Source organism: Podarcis filfolensis, assembly GCF_964270895.1.
Source record: "Podarcis filfolensis genome assembly, chromosome: 8".
Classification (NCBI taxonomy): Eukaryota; Metazoa; Chordata; class Lepidosauria; order Squamata; family Lacertidae; genus Podarcis; species Podarcis filfolensis.
In genome coordinates this window covers 64,858,691-64,881,624 of record NC_139611.1, presented here as the reverse complement: position 1 = coordinate 64,881,624, position 22,934 = coordinate 64,858,691, and the positions used below count along the sequence as shown (strand labels likewise).

Below are 22,934 nucleotides of genomic sequence, written 5' to 3'. Positions count from 1 at the left end.
GGTATTATTTGTTGCATTTATGTTGTACAGTGCTTAAAGTATTCCACCCAACCCCACCCCCAAATTAAAATGGTGCATAAAAGAGTAAATAAATAATTGAAATAAATAAACGTGGTCAGGAAAGGCGAGAGCCTATCTAAGTGAGCATTTGCTTCCTTGTCTGGTAGAAATGGAGCCCTGATCCAGGGGCATGGTGTGGCCATATTGCCTTGTCATTGGTGGGGCAAACAGCTAGGGTGGGTATAATGGGAGTTTGCCCTTCCTTGCACCAGTGCTCCATCACACGCCTTCTTTCTGGTACTGCTGATTATGCTAGCAATAGGAAACTATTGTTGGAAACAGAGCATCTTTCCTCTGGGCTCTGGAGATTCTTTGGCTGCCCTGCTTCTCTTTCAGAAAGGCCTAGTTCTTCTCCAGTATGAGGAGCCTAGGCGACATAAGTGCTGGTTGTCTCCCTGGAATACATATTTCTCTCATCAAGTTATGTGGCCAGTGCCACATGTTCATCTTTGTGTATGTGTGTGTGTTTGTGTGTGTGTTGGCTATCCTTATCTTTCCCTTCCATCCGCCTTTATCTGTCTGCTCCAGCGTGGTGTGTATAAAAATAAGGTCTGCATGAGAGCAAAAGGAGGAGATAGTTGGGGAATGTTTTCACGTTGTGGTTTCATTTTCTCTAAGGTACATGAAAGTTTTAACTGTTGGCTGTTTTTCTCCGTATCTGAATACGTATCTTTCATATCTGGACTTGGAAGCACTGGGCTCTTGAAAACAATGGTGTTTCGTATCAATCTGCCTGTATTGTTACGATGACAGAACAGCCATTTAAGTTACCGTCAAATGAAATTTGAAATTTGCTGGCCAGCAGAAGACTATTAAGAATTCACAGCACCATCGGAACTTGCAGTCTAATTAAGCTGTAGTCCAGAGATGGGGACAAGTCTCGAGGGCACCAGTCTATTCAGCTGCGGCTCTCCAAATGTTTTTGGACTCCAAATCCCAGCATCTCTGACCTCTTGCCATGCTGCCTGGCGCTGGTGGGAGCAGGAGTGCAGCAACGTCTGGGGGTCCAAATGCTTTCCCAGGCATTCTGTAGTAGGTTTTCTTTAACCAGAGTGAATTTTCCTGCTTTACGCTTTTGGTTAATTTTCCCCAAAGAAAAAGAGAGGAGCATTTTATAACTTGCAGAAACGGTGTGGGAGGAAAATAGATTGGTGACAATACATGCCTTTAGAAGTGCTCTAGAAGAAGTGGGCCTCTTTGGCTTTTATGAGAGAGAGATTCCAGTTTTAATGCAGGCAGTTTTATCTTCAGTTTCCCTGCAAGGCTTGGACGTCTTCCTCTGCAGCACACCTTTGCACCTGCAGTACTCTGTCGCCAGCTTCTTTTCTCTGCCACCGTCCCCACTGAGTTGCGTCTCTTGCTGCTGACTAAATGGAAACCACATGTCTCTGTGATGAGCCCAGATGATGACCGGCTGAGCTGTTTTCAAACCAGTAGATGGCCTATGTGGCTGCAGAACATCCTCTCTGCAATTTTGTAACCTGTGGGGAATATGCACTTTTTAAATACTGGTACATATGGAAGTCCTGTTTAATTTGATCTATACTTTCTATAACATTCTATAAGGATCGTTTTAAACTGTTTCTAGATGTTTACAGTGGTACCTCGGGTGAAGAACTTAATTCGTTCTGGAGGTCCGTTCTTAACCTGAAACTGTTCTTAACCTGAAGCACCACTTTAGCTAATGGGGCCTCCTGCTGCCGCCACGATTTCTGTTGTCATCCTGAAGCAAAGTTCTTAACCCGAGGTACTATTTCTGGGTTAGCAGAGTCTGTAACCTGAAGTGTCTGTAACCCGAGGTACCACTGTACTTGTATCTAGCAGGCTCCGCGTACCTAGTTCTCTTAGACTAGTGCTTTAAGCTCATCCTTTGACAACTACCTTCAAAGCGAATCAGTCTCTTTGTTGGTTCTGGTAAGGTGGAGATTGGCGGTTTTTGTGCACCCACCAAGGCTCATGATAGTCTCTTCCATAGGTGGAAACCCTGTCCTGAAGGGGGCCTCTTTCCTTCTCCCCCTCCTCCTCAAAGCAAAATGGCATTTGCCTGTTTCAAATGAGGAATTTACCAGCGGAAATAGAATTCACCCCTAGAAATTAATCTGGAGTTAATTTCCTAGGCTCCCCACTGGCGATTTGAAAAATTAATAGAAGCCCTGGATTAGTTCTGGGGTGTGCTGGGTTCCTAGACTCCACTGTAGAGTGATGACTTCACTGCCACATGCTAATATATAGGGATTTTTTGCTGACTACAGTTTTGTGTTGTCATTTTCTTATTTATTAAATTTATTCCTCACTTTTTTATCGAGGTAACTCAAAAGTGACCTATAATACATAAACAATCAAATGCATACATTTAAACTGGCATAAAAGAAAAACAATTGGGGCGGGGATATTAAAGACAACCTTGTTTTTAATTTTGCAAAGAGGCAAGAGATAATTAAGAGCCAAAAGCTTGGTGGAAAAAATGTTTTTGCCTGGTGCGTAAAGCTATGTAATGATGGTGTTTTAGAACTAACACACAAGGCCATATATAGGTTACTTGAGACACTGTGCTATCCCTTATATACCCACTAGGCCACATACTCTGTAGCAGAGTTTCTGCTGCAAATTCGAAAGATCTCAGAAGCCCACCTTACAGTGACTCAGAGCAGGGCTTTCAGTGTGGCTCCCTCTGTTTTGTGGAACTGCACCCCTTGCAAGATACGCCAAGCACCCGCCACCTGTACTTTCGGGAAACAACTTTCAACAAGCTTTTCCAGCAGGATGAAAATGTCTCTCCCTTAGGTGCTCATTTTATCTTGTTTAAAATATTAGCTTCAGCTGGGGGTTTTTTTGTATTATTTCAAAAACTATTTTTAGCTCTTTTATGGTATGTTTGTAAATGGCCTTCAGGTGCATGTAAAAGGCAATTCACAAACACTTTTTGAAGGGGGAAACCTACACCCACTGCAGTCTGAAGTGGTTCAACCTGTTTGCCCCCTCTGTGAGGTCCCTAGGAGCACTCTTAAATCATTAGATCTCCATCATCTCTTTCCCCCTCAACCCTAATTAGGTTGGGGATTTGCTAACCTTTATTTCTACCTTCTTAAGCTACGAGGGTGCTTCATTCTCCTCCTCATAACTCCTCAAAAAGCTATTTCTTTGCTAGCTATTAATCACTGGGAAGTCCATGTTATCGTGTTAATTGCACACATCTTGAGCAGAATTTGGTCCTGTACAACGGGAAGGTGCTCTTTGCATCTCCTCTCTTCTGTTCTGTGTTATTTGTCCTCCTATCGAGATTACTTCTTGTCTTTCGCTTGCAGGGGGAAACGCAGTTGTTTAAAGACTCAAATCTACTCTCGCGCGGTTATTGTCAATTCCACGGCCATTTCTCATCTTCATTGTGGTAGCTCCAGCTCATTACAGGCTGCGAGCAGAATTTTAAGGAGCAGATAAGATAACGGAGAAATAGTGTGGAGTTTCATTTGTGCACAAAAGTACAAGCAGGTCCATCCTCACTGCTCCAAAGCATTGGCTTGCATGGGAAACTTTCACTGTTGGTCTAATTCGTACCTACTAACACCAAAGCAATACAGTTAGATTAGGAGCATAGGAAACTGCTTTATAATGAGTCAAATCATTGGTCCATCCAGCTCAGCATTGTATACTCAGGCTGGCAGTCAAGGGACATTCCTAGCCCCACCTGGAGATGCTGGTAAATGAACCTGGGCCAGTTGCCAAACCTGCTGCAGAGGTAAAGCTAGTAATTCTTGAACCCACATTCCACATAAATCACAAAAAGCCAGAAAGTCTGCCTTACAGTTAACTGTGAATGTGGCCAGGATGTAAAGAGCAATGAATGCTGCAAAGAAGGCATTATGTAAATGCTAAGCACTACTTTAACTAGGAGGCTGTAGTGATAATCAAATAATGGCACTGGTTGCCAGGCTGCTGCTTTTTTGTAAAATATTTGCTTTGCCCTGTAGGCAGGGAAGTGGTGGTCACAAAGTTGGTTATGCTTGCAAGTTGCACCAGGTACCTGAAGAACACACAATAGGCAGGCCTTTGCCTTCTTGATCTCTTATCTACAGGTGTGGCTTGAAATTCAGAAGGGAACCTGCTGTTGACATAGGGCATGGACCTCTGTGGGGAATGTATATTTGCTTTTCTTAAAACTGTAGGTGCTTAGGGAAATAGCCAAAGAGGGCAGTTTTAGACTGTAAACAGGTGTAAAAGCAGGAGCTGACCTGTTTTCTCGCTCCTGGCTTTGCCCCAACTTCACACTGGGCGACAGACGTTCTTGTTTCCAAACCGAATGCTCAGTTTTGCCTTCCGCAGTTTTTAAAGTGGGGCTGCCCATTGACTTGAATGGCTCTGAAAGAGGTTAAGACAAATTCATGGAGGATAAGGCTCCCAGAGGTTGCTAGCATTGATGACTGTGTTCTCTCTCCACCGTTGAACGAAGTGCACCTCTGTCTTTTTATCTTGCGTGTCGAGACCCCGCAGCCACCCCCTCGTTGGAAATAACTCACACAAGGACACAGATATTAGGTTTATGTTATTGGGCAAATTTTGGCCACACCTTTATTGAAATTACAGAATGTGAGCGGTATTGGCTTAGGCATTGATTGGACCTGACTATATCTGACTCCTGCCCATTGTGCAGGAAGTCCAGTAAGGGTAAGCCACCGGTAGGGGAAGCCCTGTCGATGCGAACCAACTCAAGCTCCCCCTGGTATTCCCGTTGGGGTCGTGTCAAGGCCCAACCCCCAGCCAGGCTTCAGACTAGATCAACACCCCCGGATTCCTTTAACGAAATACCCTTAAGCATGGAGGGGCAGGTGATGGCCACACTTCCCCTCCCCCACACAAGGTCAAACAATGCCTAACCGCAACCCTAACAAAGTTGTGACGATTGCTATGAGGTAGGCGAAAACCAAGTGGCCAGTGCCAATTTGCCAAGTGGAAAAATTCCTACCAGGCCCTTGGACAACCAAGGCGACCAACCGAAGTCCATAGTAAGGCCATTGCCTAACCTGCAAAATAGGGAGGGGGGGCGGGTGATTGAGGAAGTGAGCCAAAGAGGAAGTCCTCTGGCTCGCTCCTTTGTTTAAACGGCTCCGGCTACGCCACCCTAGCCAGTGGATTGGCTGGCCAGGCTCTGACGTGGCCGGGATCCCCCAGGCAACAAAGTCCCCCGCCCCTGGTGGGGAGTGGGTGGCCGCGCGGTCCATTGCAACTCCTCCCCACTGGGAAGTGGAGCGGATTTCCCAAAGGGAAGGAAGGCACCTATAAATGCCGTTGAAAAGCAGCTCTCTTCCGCTTTGCTTTTTAAGGAACACAGTGTTTTTCTTTTTGGGTGGTCTTAGAAACAGCCCCTCTTGCATGCATGGTTGGGAATGGAGAAACACATGCAAAAAATGACAATCTGGATATGTTAACAGAAATTTGCAAATCACTGTCAGGAGTGTCCTTCATCCAAACAGGACAGTGCTTATTGCATATTCATTTTTTTAAAAAAATGCATTATTTTTTTTTAGAGTCTTGGACCAGGGTGCTTGGTGTGTGAGAGAGTTTAATCTCCCCACTGCTTTATCTGCCTACTGAAGCATCAGAATGACTACCTCCCCCGCCCACTGCTTTTAGCTCTTAGAATTGTAGAGTTGGAAGGGACCCCAAGGGTCATCTAGTCAAACCCCCTGCAATGCAGGAATCTTAATTAAAACATCCATGACAGATGACCATCCAGGATTCTTTGGGGGAAGACATGTGCTTTAAATGAGTGGTGTGAATGTGACCTAAGTCTTAGAGAAGAGTCATGTTGTTGGCATTTGCAAAGCAGGGTGGATTTGGAGCAAGCTTATCCTGAAATGAAGAATTTGTGACTGGCAGGTCTTGATGAAATTGGTTGAACTTGTTTGCCATTAATTTAATTCTAAGTCTCTAAGAAGGACAATTTGTCTTCCATTTTAGATATGAATTATTAAGGGTGTGTGTGGGTGGGTGGGTGTGGGTGTGGGTGTTTGTGTTCGGGCTCTGATGGGATTTCAGAAGCTTTGAGCACTCAGAGGCGGAAAATCTCATTTTCAGTTCTGTTCCAACTTCATTAACTTAAACTCTTCTGCCCTATTGTCTGTGCTTTTGGCTTCTCCATTTTAAATTGTTTTAATATGTATTTTACTTTTGTAAAGATTCATTTCAATGTAAGTGGTATATAGAGATAGTATCAAATCAAATCGTATGATGCCCAGTTGTTACTGGCCTTCTGGGATGTGCAAAAATGATGTCTGTCCTATTTCTTTTGACCTTCCCATAAAACTTTCCCCCTTAAATATTAGGTACAGGAGAAGGTGCCCTGTGTCATCCCTTCTAGAGATGCAGGTTTGACATCACTGTTAACCACTGGGTTGTATCCAATGCTAGTTCTATTCAAAACAGACACGTTTAAATTACTGAACATGAATAAGTTTGGTCCATTAATTTCAATAGGTGAACTCTGAGTGAAACCTAGTTGGATACAACCTACTATTATTTTTAGATTTGAAACTAGCAGTGTGTTTATACACAGATGAGTCTGTAGGAGTCTCCCCTTCTGTGTTTTTGATCCCTTCAGAGCAGACTGTGTATTTACCTGTGTATGCCTGCTATTCACCTGTACTGTTAAGGGATCATGGAAAAGCAATTCCAGTAAAGGACTTAAAAAGGGTCTTTTTAATACTGCACCCCACATTTGTTAATCCAGCACAGAACTGGGTGCCTTAGAAGCCCCTGAGCCCCAAAATGGGAGCTGCCCTGAAAGAGCCAGGGTAGCACAATACAGTGGTACCTCAGGTTAAGAACTTAATTCGTTCTGGAGGTCCGTTCTTAACCTGAAACTGTTCTTAACCTGAGGTACCACTTTAGCTAATGGGGCCTCCTGCTGCCGCTGCGCCGCCAGAGGACAATTTCTGTTCTCATCCTGAAGCAAAGTTCTTAACCGGAGGCACTATTTCTGGGTTAATGGAGTCTGTAACCTGAAATGTCTGTAACCCAAGGTACCACTGTAATTACAAGTAGTTAAGAATCAGCCAGAGAGCCTCCCAATTCAAATCTGACCTCAGCTATTGAACTCATTATGTAGTGTTAAGCAAGCCACTCTATCTCTGCTTCATCCCCTGCATCTGCGGTATGAGGATAATAAAACTGAGCCACCTTACAGGGTTGTAGGGTGGATTACTGAGAATAAAGAGGATTTATTGTGATTTACTTCCACTTGTTGGAAGCAGGTCCTAATCAGTGTGACACCTGAGGAGATGCTAGTTCCTTCTGTTGTCACTCTTGGCTCCAAAATGAATGAGAGAGGCAGATGGTTACAAGTACAGTCTCCATGGATCAGGGAGGCATAAGTTAGCTCCTAGTTCCTTATGCCTGTGCGGGATAGTTGTTAAGAGTTTCAAAGTAGGAGTAGGGAGACACGATTTCAAACCCTCACTTTGCCATGAATCTCACTGGGTAACCTTGTGGTATGTAAATGGCTCTTGGAGCCATATTGGCTGAAAAGCAGGATACAAAAACTCTACTTAGAGCCATACCATACATTTAAAGTGTATTCAGTGTACACTTCCCCCAAAGAATTCTGAGGACCGTAGTTTGTTAAGGGTTCTGGGCAGTCCTCCCCCCCCCCCCGAAAAGTAGGTGCCAGTACTCGCCATAAAGTTGTTACGGTAAGTGTCACATTTTAAACAGAAATAAATAAAAGAAGTGCCGGTACTGCGTGCCCTTGAGTACCCCTGGGGGGAAGCACTGGTGCTGGGAATTGTAGGTCTTTGAGGGGGAAATTACAACCCATGGATTCTTTGGGGAAAGTCATGTCCTTTAAATTGTGCTTTGAATGCACTTTATGGTGAGGATCTGCCCTCGAAAGGATGGCAATTGATGCATAAAAAGTAAGGAAGATGCATCTTTAGTGGGAGTTAAATGCCGTGCCCTATATAACAGGATGCTTTTGCTGGGGTGGCAAAGAGTAGACTTGGAATATAGTCTTGGCCTTAAGTGCATGACCTTACCATTTTGGTTCTTGAGAAGTTATCCTTGCCTTAAGAAGGGGACTTTTCCCTGCTGTCTGAAGAGGTGTGCCTGTGGACACAGAGACACACACACTCTGGTTGGAGCAGTCAAGCTGCAGTGTCCTTCAGAAGGGCAGGCCCCACTGGAGTGTCTTCTCTTTTCTTCCCTTTATATATAAAATCCAATTTCCTATATATTAGCAACTCATCCTCACTCTGTGCTCAGTATCTGGGGCAAGGGCATGAACCTATTTCTTCGTCACACAGCCTAGCGAAGAAGGAGCCACAGGCGTGTGTGGCTGACTTAGCTGTGCTTGCATTTTCGGAAAGCCACTCTGGAGCCTGCAAATATGCTGCTGATTTCTAAAGGTTTTCCACTTCTTTTTTTGGTTCTCTGCATCAGTTTCTTCTCACCAAAGGACACAGAAGGCTCCCCCCTTCCCAGACTGTTTCTCCTTGTCTAGTCCCCTTTTGTAGGTATTTTAAAAACAAAAAACTCATTAACATCCCATCGGAAGGATGATCGCCCAAGGCCTGGAGAAGTGTATAATTAAAGTGTCTATGAGGGGAATATATGAGCGACGTTATAGCAGGCTGCTCCTCTCTGGAGCCTCGTATACTAGAATAGGCAGTTCATGCGTGCAGCGGAAAAAGCAGTTTGAGAGCATCGTTAGATCTGTTACATCCTGCAAAAGAGGGTGGTTTTAATTTTTGATAGATGCCAGCCTCTTTCAAAAGGAGAGTTACGCCTAAAGCAAGTTTAGGCCATGTTGATGGGACTCCCATCTTCCCTTACCCCAGCCAGCATGGCTGGTAGTCAGGGATGATAGGGAACGTAGTGCAGCAACATCTGGAGGGGGTAACAGGCCCCCCAGCCCTGCTGTAATAAGGGAGGCAACACCCTGTGCCCCTTTCTTGAAGATGGGAGGGCTGTGCAGGGCACCCTTTGTGGAACCCTGAGCCATTTGTACTATGGCGGGCTGTTGCATCTGGCTTTCCTTCATCTACTCCAGCCTTTGCCATCCTGGTGCCTTCCAGATGTTTGGGACATGCTGGCTGGGGCTTATGGAAGTTGGAGTCCTAAGCACCCTAATGAGAACTATGGTAGGTTGGCAAAGACTGATGTAGTTAAAACATTGCTCTTCCAGGATGCTTTCTGGGGCTACTCTTAACATTGTTTGAATCCTGTTTCTGTTGCTGTCTTGGTGCTGAAATCCTCTTGATCACTGGCCATGGCAAAAGCTGTGAGCCAGACTATAAGGTACCAAGCTTCTGGTGGGCCGATGAGGTGCAACAAACCACCCTGGCCTGCTCTTAAAGCAAAGCTCACATATTCCACTGGGCCATAGTCTACTCACTCTCAGGAGCTGTCTATTTGGTTTTCTCAAGTCGGATGGGTTGCAGTAGCTTCACCCTTCTGTAAGCAAGTTTTGGCTTACATATGTCCTGATACAAAGGAGAGGAATTCCGCCTCCTCCTCTTCATCCCCAGGTTTAGATTTGAATGGACAATTCAGACCTACTGGAGCAGTGAATATGCTAGGCTTTCTGATGCTCCAGGCTATTCCAATGCTTCCTGCCTTGGTTTTATTGGATTCAAAATAACAATCAAATAGGAAACGCATACTTGAAATATTTTTCCTTACATCTGCCTCATCTACAAGAGAAAAGGAAAGTTAATCCTGGCCCTAGTTCTCATAAATGCCTTCTTCCTGTCCCTGCAAATTCCAGAATGGCGTTGATGGGATCCATCATTCTTGGCCTCCAAAATGTAAACAGGCATCTCATCAGCCGTCCAAACCAAGTGGAGCATCGTGTTTCATTTGGCAGCCAGTGCTGGATGCTTTGCAGGGAATGGCACTAAAAATGGAACACCGAGGCAATGTCTTTTCTGGGAACAGTACTTAGTTCAGATATTAAAGCCACTGGATGTCCCTCCATTGAGCAAGTTTAGGAGCCACTGACCTGAGCAGGTCTCTGGTCCTGGCTCATTAATACACGGGTACAGCTTCTGGGCTCATAGCTCAGGAAAGGAGCTGGCCAGAATGAGGTAACTGGAGAAGAAGAAGATGGGTTGCAAAGTGCTCCTCAGAGCCAGCTTCCCCACCAGACAGGGAGAAGCCAGCATGCCTTTTACACCAGGAAGGTTTAGAATATGAAGCTCTAAGGGAGCTGGAAGTCCTGCTACTTCCTGGATCTCACTCAGGCATGCTCATATATGTTTTCCCTGCACTTCTGAGTTACCTCATTTGCATCTATTTGAACTCTTCACCAGTGACCCTGATTCTTCTGCTTGGTTTGCCATCTCCTCTTTTCCTACGGTCCTTTGTGTGATGGGAGTAGGATGTCCGAGAGTTGGCCAGGGACCTAGGCAACTGAGATTAAGACCTCTGGTCCTGGAGTAGGAATATCTGGATCCAGTGCCTCCTCAGCATTACTGGCAGTGCAGTGGTCTTCCAGGGGGTGCTTCTCCTTCTCCATGATGACCACCAGGTTCCAGGTCTAGACAGGCTGACCCTTGACATCACAGTAGGAGCCATATACATTTATTAATACAGCTATAACCCACCTTTCATCGGAGGAGCTCAAAGTGGTGTACATGTCACACACCCACACCCACTGCACATGTTATCCACTTGACCACCTTGTGAGTTAGGTTAGGCTGAGAGATGGCGACTGGGCCAAGGCCACCAATTGAGTTTCATGGTCTCCCAGGTCTTAGTTCAGCGCTCCAGCCCACCAAACCTCAACTGCAGCGTCTACCTCATGCTAGCCAGGCTGGATGTGGGCAATGTGGCACTCGCTAAAAAAATCAAGGAGGTTCATGCAGAATGCTCTGGGGCATTGCAAAGGCTCCTGGTTCGTATACCGAGTGCTCCCTCAGGGTACCCTGGGTCCAGTTCAGTACCAGGCAAGGAGAATACTACTTTCAGCCTTGTTTTAACCTTGCATATGCACCCATGTTCCACTCCACAATAGGGGTAATGTTGGTGTGGAAACGTAACATGTTGGGGGATGTGTTCTGTGGCCGTGTGGCTTAGTAGTTGGCGGCAGTGGCCATTGTTAAAACAGCTGTGGCACATGCAGGAAGCTTTTTGCTGTCACCACAAAGTGAAAGAGTAGCATTCGTTCTTTGGCTCCCGGCTCCTTGACTAGTGGTGTGTAGTCATGGGCATACAGCCCAGAGGAAGAAAAACTCCAAGGGGCTTTAGAATTCTTCCCAACAATGCTCTTATTTTTCTTTCAAAACTATTTTTTCTTAGAAAAAGGGAACAAACAACTCATATAAATCACAACAGAGACAAGACAGAATGAAACAAAATGCATCGTGCTCCTATATGGACAGATGCCTAATACCTTGGGATCTAGGACACGTGGTGAAATTGACAAATAGAATCAGTGTCAGACAGCAGACAACCATGTAATATAAATTTATTGAGAAGTGGAGTTGGTTTATTTTATATTGGAATGATAAAATGCAGGATACAGTAAATCTTTGTGCAGTATTAGGTGAGATAAAGGCTGAGGTCTCGTGTGTGTGTGTGTGTGTGTGTGTGCGCGCACACACACACACACACACACACACACATATATGTTTGGGGGTTAGAAACAGTGCTTATGGTGGGAAATTTGAAAGTGATTTGATTGGCATGATGACTAACAATTACTTGTGGAAAAGGGAAAAAAGAGATGTAGGAATTGACGTAATGCTGATCTCAAACCTTTAAAATTGTAATTTTTTTGTAACTTAAAAATCACTTTGAAGCTAGGACAGTATTGAAATGAACAGGATCAAATTTCTTTGTGTGTTCCCTTTTTAGTAATAACAGGTGCAGATGCAGAGATTCCTTTAGTGAAAATAACATACAAAAATCTTATTAGGGAAAATGGCTTACAAATAGAGAAATGTGCTCTTAAAGGAGGTTTGGTCCGTACATTGCAGGAATCAGGCTTCAGCTGGATGGCACAGATCCCTTGGAACTCCTTTCAAATTGAGCAAGCACTCCCTCTCACTCTTTTTATTTTTCCGGCACTTACTGAAGACATTCCTTTTTTCAACAAGCCTTTTAAGTGGAACCGCCCCCCCCCCCGCCCCCGTATCTGTGTTAGATTCGAAATTGTTTTTATATATGACAATGGTTTGCATATGTTTTGATTGTTGGTGTTTTTATGATTAAATCCCTTCAAGATGTTTTGTAGGTAGCTATTCATAAATAAAATAAGTGCTTACTAATTCTCGTGTGGACTTTTTTTTAAAAAAAATGCAAACAGATTGGAAATGGGGCTTAAGACTAGTTAAGATAAGAAACAGCAATTGACCAATTAGTCCATTGCTACCCAGAATTACTTATTGGATCCTTCCTGGTTTTAAACTGCCTCTCCAGGGAGAGCCAAGCAATGCACAGGGTGTTGATACTGCTATCTATGCCTAGGGCTGGGAGAGGGGACCCAAACAGAGTTTGAAGGGCTTCTTGCTGAGGCTAATTGGCAACTTGACTTAAGATTTCCCACAAGAAATGTGTGGGTTCCAATACACTTGCAGAGAGAAGTTCCTTCCCAGTTCAGCATACAGTGGTACCTTGCAAGACGAAATTAATTCGTTCCGCGAGTCTGTTCGTCTTGCGGTTTTTTCGTCTTGCGAAGCACGGTCAAGTCGCAACTGCACCTCTTCAAGCGGTTTTAAGAAAAAGGAAACAAACTCGCAAGATGTTTTCGTCTTGCGAAGCAAGCCCATAGGGAAAATCGTCTTGCGAAGCAACTCAAAAAATGGAAAACTCTTTCGTCTTGCGAGTTTTTTGTCTTCTGAGGCATTCGTCTTGCGAGGTACCACTGTAATTGAAATCCAAGGCTATTACATTATGCAAAAACGGTGTGTGTGTGTGTGTTAATTGCCACTTCTGTGTTTTATTATTACTCAGTTCTAAAGAGCTTTTTGGCATGCAAAGAACTCTGGAACTTGGACATCTTCATTTGGAGCTCAGTGGGACTTACTCTGAAGGAAAGTGCACATGAAATTGCTGCCTTAGTTGTGTTTGCTTTAGTAAGCCTATCATGTCTTGCTCTATCTATCTACGACACAGAACCGAGACATGATGGCTTGCCCAACACATGACCACTCACCTACCTTGAGGAAACTGAGTTCAGTTTTACCATGCTTTTAGCTGGGTGCAAAAGTCAAACCAGGAAAAGGTCAGGATTTAAGGCGGCCTTAAAGCAGGGAAAGGGAACAGGCACCAGAGATGGGTTCTGCATACAGGGAACCAAGCTTTGAGGGTAGGACTTCATAGGGCCTAGTATACAGGGAGTTGCTCCTGGGGTCAGCTGCCAAAATGCTCTGGCGGGTTGGGCTTGCAGTGAAAGGTGGTTTCCTCGAAGAACAGAGCTCATTCTGTCAGAACAGTAGGATTTGGATTACCATTTGATGGAAACTGCCTGGGTTTCTACCACACAACACACACACACACACACACACACACACACACACACACACTCATATGCCCTTACTCCTAACAACTTTCAAATTGTGGCTGAGTCTGGCAGAATTCTACTGCTTAATTCCCTCTTTATTTGCATTGCGAAGTCACATCGTTCCCTCGAATGTTGTGGCGATTAATAATTTCAATGGAGCTCTGCATGGCAGGTCGTTAACAGCAAGAGCAGCCAGCTGCAGGCTCCGTGCCTGGCATAACATTTGGCTATGTTCTGACAGTTGTTATAAAGTACGGGTTCTGAGCATGCCGGGTTGGTGTCTGAATTCGTGTCTGTTAGTGCTGAAGGTTATTTATGGGTCTCATGCACCAAGAGTGAGTCATCCTGTATCTGTGCTTTTCCAGATGGAATTTCAGCTGGGATTTTTCCTCTCAAAAGTCAGGGGATCCTTCACTTTACAGTCTTGAGAAATGCAGCCATTGAGCCAAATCCTAAACCCTAAAAAATGAAAGCCATTTAACTGAGCATATGTTTAAATATATTATATATTATTACACATTCCTCACTTGCTACAGTTCTGCTATATGTGAGTACAGTGCTATGCATTTTTTCTCAGATGTAAGTCCCTTTGTGCTCTTTAAATCCACAGTTTCCTGGTTCAGAAGTTACAGGAAACTGTGGCTTAACCACGGTCTCTCCCTTGAAGTCATGTAAATGAAGGGAAGAGAAGTGAGTGTGAAAGCACAAGGCATGTACTGAATCCAAAAAGGCCAAGGTTTGTTGCATCTGAACCAGGCTCACTTTCTGCCCACTCACGATTCACACCACAGATTTAGATACCTGAATGGAGAGCATTTTTTTACTTCCTTGTTTGCTTTTTGCTGGTTGGCTGAGCAGCTGTAGAGTATTTTAGTAAGATTCCAGAGGGTTTTCCTAGGGGCTTTTGACTTTCGGTGGAGGGTGTCAAAATTCTGTGGTCGGGAATGCATAAGAAATTTCCTCACAGGAATCAGTGGAAATCATTGACTTGTTATGCAAATGCTTGCCTAATGAATGATTTCTAGGGAACGCATTGTGTTTGAAAAGCAAGATCTGTGTGCATTTGCTTTAATTGCAGATGTACAAGTGGGGCATAAGTGGAGGCGAACAGCCAGTCCTACAAGGCTCAGGATCTCCCAGAGGGGGACTTGGGGCAACCATCCAAGGCTGCGCTCTCAGTTTCAGAAAACTACAGCTAGAAATTCTAGCAAAGAGAGAAATAGGGGAGAGAATGTGGCAGTTTTTTTGGGAGAGGGGAAGCACCATGGCCCTCTCACTTCCTTAAGAGCTGATGGTGATCATTTCCAGTGTTTAATTGCTTAAAAACTAGCTGATTTATTGTGGCATGAATTTGACTCTAGTCCATTAAAGAAAGGGGGCTACCTTGGCATCCTGGTATAAGAAGGTATGGCAAATAGACTTACTTGGGAAATGTAAACAAAAGCTACATATAGCATGAGAGAAAACACAAAGCCACATTATTGGCTACATGGTGGAGATTTATTACTTTTACAAATCACTCTGACAAACAACAGAAAGATTCCTAAAGTGCTTTCTGATTTATTGGTTTCATAAACCTTTATTTGTCTATTACATTAACTGTAACTCTTAACCTGATGACTGTATATGGAATTGCATGTGTGGGTGCCACTTCCACAATTTTGCGACGTGTCATATTTTTACTTTGCATTTCTTTGTATTATCTTCCTCCTTGTTCTACTTTGGGAGGGGAAAGGTGCAAGAAAAAATACCTTTCTCAGCCATCCTGAAGATGCAGAGGAACACAAAATGACCCCTAGCTAGATTGATCATTTTTTTGCAACCCACCTTTCCAAATGCATGAGGGTAGCTAATAATAAAAGCATAAGACTGTAAATTGACCAACTGCATCTTAGAAAGGAGAAACAACGTCGTTGCAAGGTCCTACTAGAGGACAAAAGAGGAGCTTACTTGGAGAGGCTTTCTCTGTGGTATGTTGCTCCTAGGTTATGAAAGGCTTTACAAGCCAAACATCATTGCACAAAATCAGCCTACCTTACAAATCTTTTATTCCACATGAAGCTGCTCCCTGCCTCTTTGATCTCCCTGGATGTGCTTTATTGGCCTATCCTTTTATAGAGTCTGCCATGAGATGTATTCCTAGGGAGGCTAAAGTGAAGTTGATGCCCAGTGTTGTTGCAGGATTTTAATAGCCAGGAAGGAAAGAAAGAAGGAAGCAAAGTAATGAAGCTCAGCAATGGCAGATTAACCTGGGAACATTGGAGCAGAGAGAGGGAATTGAGTTGTAAGGACGTTTCAGGAGTGGCAGCAATAAAACCCTCAGCAGGAAGAGAAACCTGAAGAACGGAATATGGTGCAAGGGAAAAGAAGTTGAGAAAAGTGGGTTGAGGCTTAAACAACAGACCTGAGTCAGGGTGCAACCATTTTTTTCATAAATCTTATCAAGTTTCATTGCGGTAAATTTTCAGACATTCTTGTGCTAGGTCATTTTTGTTTCCCGTAAAACCTGAATCAAGCAAATGACCTGTTTGTGTTGGTGCTGACCTTTAAAGCCCTAAACGGCCTCGGTCCTGTATACCTGAAGGAGCATCTCCACCCCCATCATTCAGGCCGGACACAGGTCCAGCGGCGAGGGCCTTCTAGCGGTTCCCTCGCTGCGAGAAGTGAGGTTACAGGGAACCAGGCAGAGGGCCTTCTTGGTAGTGGCACCCGCCCTGTGGAACGCCCTCCCAGCAGATGTCAAGGCAATAAACAACTATTTTACTTTTAAAAGACAACAGAAGGCGGCCCTGTTTAGGGAAGTTTTTAATGTCTGACACCGTATTGTTTTTAATATTCGGTTGGAAGTCGCCCACAGTGGCTGGGGAAACTCAGCCAGATGGGCAGGGTATAAATACATTATTATTATTATTATTATTATTATTATTATTATTATTATTATTATTAATGTAGCCGTTCCTTATACAGTAGGGTAGAGGTGAGTAGCCTTTGTCCTGGGGGCTCAGTGTGGCCCTTGGGGCCTCTCTGCCTGGCCCACATCTCTCACTGACCCTGCTTCATGTCTGAAGGTGTCCTTGAACTCCGATAGTGCCTCTGACTTTTCTGGCTGAAGCAGAGGAAGTGGGGAGTGTGAGTGTGTGCAGAAACTAGCCAACTGTGCAGTAACTGGCCTTTACAAAGGTAAAGATTTACGCTCAGTTCTCTGTCCGTTTTTGCTTCTGGCCCCGCCCATCCCAGGCAGCTTGGAAAGTTGCCCAGAAGGGAATGCAGCGCTTGGGTGAAAAAGGTTCCCCACGCCTGTAAGTAGAGGAATGTTACAGGTGTGTTGCTCATATCCGGTAGTCCTGTTTTTAATCTCTGTTAGCAACCTTATAGATTCCCAATATCAGTTCCAGAGGTGGTTTATGGAGCTGCTGCAGAGCAATGAGACCTTGAAGGTTCTTAGACAACAGTTCCCATCAGCCCCAGCCAGCATGGCCTACGGATATGGATGATGGGATATGTAGTCCCAACAATGTCTGGGGGGCGGGTATCAGGTTAGGGAAGGTTGGCGTAAGCCAGAGATCAGCAAACTTTTTCAACAGGGGGCTGATCCACTGTCCCTAAGACCTTGTGGGGAGCCGGACTATATTTTGAAAAAAATATATGAACGAATTCCTATGCCCCACAAATAACCCAGAGATGCATTTTAAATAAAAGCACACATTCCACTCATGTAAAAACATCAGGCAGGCCCCACAAATATTCCAGAGATGCATTTTAAATAAAAGGACACATTCTACTCATGTAAAAACACTGATTCCCGGACTATCCGCGAGCCGGATTTAGAAGGTGATTGGGCCGGATCCGGCCCCCTGGCCTTAGTTTGCCTACCCATGGCATAAGCTATTTTGGATTTGGAGGTAGAAGAGATTTTTCTGTCCTCTGGGTGCCTTTTTGGAGCTAAGATGTCACACGTTGCCCAGGAAACAAAGAAGGGTGTTTTCAGCTGCATGAGACCCTCTCTGATAGATCTGGAAGATGCTTGGTGTTATCACCTCCTTAGCCAGTGTGCAGCACTAAGAGAAAGTTTTGGAAGAGCACAGGAGATTCAGCCTGTAGGAAAGGGTTTCCTTGGTTACAGAGATGAGCAAATGACGTGAAGGAGTCCTGGGGAGGGCTGGCTTCAGTATTTAATCTCTGTTTTCCCAGTTGGGGAAGAGATGCAAATAAAGTCCCCTGACAGCACCAGGAACTCATTATTATAATACTAAATCTGGTAGGTACTTTTGAACAGCCTCATTTTGACAGGGACATTCTATGGAGCTTGCAGTTGCTTCTCAAGCAAGGGTTCACATTTTGAACCTGCCCCATGCCCCAACTTCAGGTACTCACTCCTCCTTTGATTCTTATCAGCTCTCTTCTTGGATTGGTCTGGGAGCAAGATACTCCAGGGAAGGATTTTCCATTTGCTCCTCTACTACCACTGTTGAAATGGCAATGCAAAAAGATTTACGCCTTTTGTCATGGCACTTCAAGAGGGGCGGTGGGGAGTTTGTTCCTTTGTTTCTTAGATTGGAATAACTTTCCTGCTTGCTCACCTGGAGTTGATTTTTGCTCTCTGCAGGCGACCAGCAATTCATGTGCTTGATTCTAGTTACGTGTCTTGATTTCTGTTTAAGACTGGGATAATTTTCCTGCCTGCTCACCTGGGGTTGATTTCTGCTCTCCGCAGGCGACCAAGCGAGCGACAGATTTAACATGCTTGGTTTTAGTCACATGTCTTGTAGCCCAAGTGCCCAGCTTGCGAACTTCTGCTGCTCTTCTGTCTCGTCAGTAGCTGGCTTTTGTATTGTTCGGGAACACTCACAGCAGCAATCTGCTAGAATCAAAAACAAAAGAAATCCAGACTCTTTAGTTATAAAAAGATGGGAGGTGCAGAGTGACTGGGTGTTCTGAATTTCAACGAAGATCAAAGATTTAATGAAAGCACACTCAGTGTGGGTGTTATTTTTAGAGCATTGCAAAAAAGAGTCTGAATCCTTCATTCTCATTAACTCAGGAGTGCTCCATCCTAATGGAATCCTGACAGCCCAGAGGGACAAAGTGAGAGACAGTTATAATTTCTAGATTTGAGTCTTTAATTTGTACTTAACTCTGCTGTTTTTGTAAAGTGGGGGGTTGGGGGAGTGACTTTGCTGCAGCCTTCAGCGACTCGAGCAGCTCACGAGTCTGCAGGTGGGTGACAAGTTCAATGGATATTGGCTTCCAACTTTAATTTGGCTTTGTTGGATTAATTCAGCAAGGACAGAGAAAGCTAATGGGCATCATGGTCAAAGCATTGATACTTTGGAGAGGCGTGGAACTGAGGAAGGGGCTGGGCTGGGGCAGAGACTTACCTAGTTATTACTATCTTGGAATCTCAGTACTTAACATTTTGCTTGTGGGTTTTTTAATTATAATATTTATTGAGTTTTCATATGCTCAGCAACACAGACTACATCTCCACAGTCATAACTCCCAAGTAGTCATTCCCCCTACATGTCCCACCTGCTGCAGAGAGCCATAAAACACAAAGCATGCATTTACATATCATTACGACGAGAAAACCCACCAAGGAAAGCTCGAAAGTCCATTATTACAGATTGCAAAATCCAAAGAGGCAAGCAAGAGGTACCCTGCTGAACACTTAAGAGAGAGCAACTAATATCTAAAATAACCAACCTGACACATTGGGTTGGAATAGTTCTATTATTGATCCTGTAACCAAGTGAATTCGATAAATGAGTACCTAAGCCCAACAAATAGCTTGCATTTTCTTTGACCTCCTGATCATCTTGTACACAAGCTTCTCAAATAGAGCTACTCTCCAAACCCACTAGTACCAATAATCAAGATGCGAGAATTTGAAGTCCTTCCAAGATTCCCTAGTCATAGTTTGAGCCGCTAGAAGAAGACGGGAGATCGATTCTCAGTTCTTTGGGTCTTTATCTGGCTCTTCTCAGAAGCACAAGTCTAGGAGATGCTTTTAGGTTTTGCTTCTCTATTTTAGAAATCTCTCATTCAACACTAACATTTTACTAGTGGTAGGTGATTATTTTTTTTTAAAAAAATATTTTATCTAAAGATTTGCACGCACATCCCTCCAATGTTTGTATGCACACCATTAAACAGGCTGCTTTCTAAAAGGGAGGACTGATGGGAGCTAGGGGATAATGGCATCTAGCGGGATACCTTTGCTTTAGAACAGAGCAGCCATCAAAAAGCTCTGTACAGCTTTGTTGTCTCTGCCATCACTAATGATGCCTGCCTTCAGACTGGTTTGAATGCCAGGCAGCACCAGGGGGCACGGCGTCTGCTTGGCATTCGGTTTGTGGATTTTAACTGATACTCTGCAGGCAGCACCATGAAAGCCTCTCTACTTCGTGCACCGAGGAGAGAAAGAGGGAAATAGTGGCGCTGATGTCCATATTTTGGTGGTCCATTCTCTCTTCATGCCACCATTGGTGCGTTTTTCATCTGGCACTGGCGGCAAACTGCTGACTCATCGTTCTGTCCTTGAATGACTGCTAAATTCTAGTCTGTTGCATATGAGACAGGGGTGGTGTGAGGGGGAAACCAGGGTGTGATCACAAAGGAGCCCGGTGCAGAGCTGTTGGTTCTGAGCAGTGCGTTCTGAGCTGGGGCTAGGCACTTGCCATTCCAGGAAGGCTGCCTGGTGTTTCTCTGCACTGTGCAAAAGGATTGCCTTTCACCAGCTGGGCTCAGCAAGCTGTACTCCCTTGCTAAAAACAATTGCAGTTCCGCACCCAGACAATCCAAATTCTGGAAGCTGTTTTAAGTTATGCCAATCAAACAATCTTCATTCTGGGTTTTCTAGTGATACATGAGTGAATGGAATTCCACACCCACACCCCAGAAATTTAATATGGAGCCCGAAGAGGAGGATAATGTCCACCCCACAAATCATCCACCCCCAGGTCTTAAGGCAGCGCTCCCAACAATACCTATCCCCTATCAGCCCAACTTTCATTTAAAAAGAAAGGCAGATAGTGAAATGGAGAGGGTGGGTCTGTGTTCTTGGTGCCAAGATGTCTGCATTATCTTAAGTGCTAAAGCCAGACAGCTAGAGAGCAAACTCAGATAATTGCAGAGTTGGAAGGATTTTGGAGGCCATGTAGACCAGGAATGGGGAACCTTTGGCCCTCCAGATGTGGCTGTACTACATCTCCCATCCTTCTTGGCCATTAAGCATGCTTGCTTGGCCTGATGGGAGTTGGAGTTCAGCAGCATCCAGAGGGCCATAGGTTCCCCACTCCTGATCCAGATCAACGCTCTGCTTAATGCAGGAAATCCATGGCCAGAGCGCCCCCCAACAGGTGCCAGTTCTGCTGCCCTGCTTTGCGGTGCTGCAAGGCTCGACCAGGTTCAGGCTGGACGCAAGGCAAGGTGGCTCAGGCAGGGCACAGACTGGTTCCAAGCCTGTGCTTGGGGGAATACACAGCTTTGAAGTTGCTCAAACTGAGCCCTTTTATAGCAGCAGCACCAGACGTAGTCTAATAGTTACCAGCACCTTTGCTGCAGGATGCTCCTCTACTTGAAGAGGCCCAGCCTTCTCTCGCGATCTTCTGCAGTGGAGCCTGGGGAGGCTTAGGGCTTCCAGGATCTTCTACAGTGGAGTCACGAGGACGGCGGTGCCACATCTTCAGACGTGGGGGTGAAAGCCACTGGCCTCACAGGTTCATTGGGTTGCAGCACTTTTGGGGCTCCCCCTGCATGCCGTTCAGATTCAGAGTCCTCACCTCCGGAACAGGAACTTTACTCCTTCCCTCTTCCCTGTGCACACATCTCATGCCTCCAGGCCACAAACCTGCTGTTGGCCCTTTATGCTCGTGGGGGGGGCATATTTGAATGAAGGCACGGAGTATCTCAGGTTGGCCTCTGTTATACCCTCTTGCATGCTCCTCACCCCTAGTGTCAGAGGGATGCATTTTACAGCTCAACAGGTTGCACCCTGAGCCAGATGGTTGGACTTGCCCAGCAATTCAGCATGGAAGAACAAAGCAACGGAGGTGTTGATCAAGAATGGCTGCCTCTCATGAAAATACTGTAGGTCCCTTTGCCAGGGAGTCGGAGGATGGAACACGCTGTGCTTACCAGTTGTCTTCCCACCCCCCACCCCTAAACAGCAGGGCTGCATTTAGAGGAATTAACAAAACCCATAACAGGTCTGGGAGGAAGACAGCACGATTTGAAGGTCTCTAGCTATACAGTGGTGCCCCGCAAGACGAATGCCTCGCAAAACGAAAAACGCGCAAGACGAAAGGGTTTCTCGTTTTTTGCGTTGCTTCGCAAGACGATTTTCCCTATGGGCTTGCTTCGCAAGACGAAAACGTCTTGCGAGTTTGTTTCGTTTTCTCTTAAAGCCGCTCGAAGGGGTGCAGTTGCGACGGACCGTGCTTCGCAAGACAAAAAACATCGCAAGACGAAAAGACTCGCGGAACGAATTAATTTCGTCTTGCAAGGCACCACTGTAACGGCGATTTGCAACATATTGTTGCAGCGCGGAGCACTTCCTGTTCAGGATTCAAGGCATTTCATTCTTGCTTTCGCCCCCTCTCAGTGGAGGCAATAGTAGATGGGGTATTGGTGCAGGATACGGCCCTCTCCATAGTGGCAGTTATGTCATTATTTCCACTTTAAGGTGCATTGAGCACCACCATTACTCTTTGCTGAGGCTTTTGGAGAGCATTAGGTATTATAGCCAGTTGCTGTCAAGGTACAGAATACAGTGTCGCTTGTGTAATAAAAAATTACAAGTCTTATATATATAATAAATGTTCATAAATGTACCAACCAAACACCTACATACATATGTGGACCACATGTCTAGAGCAGCACAGGAAGACCACCCTGAAACCATTTTGACTCCCAAACTGACCAAATGTTTTCTCTGCAAGGAGGGAGGGGGTGTGGGAACCTTCCCATTGTCTCAGGAATTGGGAAATCACCATCTCAAAGGAATGGGCAGACTACCAGGAAAAGCAATCAGATAAGGCATTATCAGATGACCTGACAGACAGGAAAAACAACAACATTCAAATTTCTGTTGTAGACCACCTTTTCTGTGATGTAGGTATGATGTTTGTGGGGGTGGTCTTGGGTTACACCCCTTCTGTGATGTATGTATGATGTATGGAGGGGTGGTCTTGAGCTCCAGGGCAGGGAATTTAAAATGGCAGGCACACCTTTGTTCTGGGTCCTCCTCCATCCTCCTGCGTGTGAGGGGAGCACCCTGTTGCAACAGCTTTAATAAAGATCAGGCTTACTAGCTGCTTTGCTCCTCAATATTCTCTGGTTGCCCTCTGTTATTTTCTCCTACCCACGTAAGGACTCTATA

The 22,934-nt window shown here is 45.0% G+C and overlaps 1 protein-coding gene and 1 long non-coding RNA gene across 2 annotated transcripts in view; one reads left to right on the top strand and one right to left on the bottom strand.

Annotated features, from left to right (window-relative positions):
• SLC9A1 (solute carrier family 9 member A1) overlaps nucleotides 1–22,934 on the top strand; it is a 71,974-nt gene that overhangs the window by 22,751 nt on the left and 26,289 nt on the right. The window lies entirely within an intron of this gene.
• Nucleotides 1,263–10,549, bottom strand: LOC310769201. The gene is made up of 2 exons (XR_014551519.1): nucleotides 10,331–10,549; nucleotides 1,263–1,541 (listed from the first exon to the last, which is right to left on the bottom strand). It is a non-coding gene; the product is annotated as an uncharacterized lncRNA (long non-coding RNA).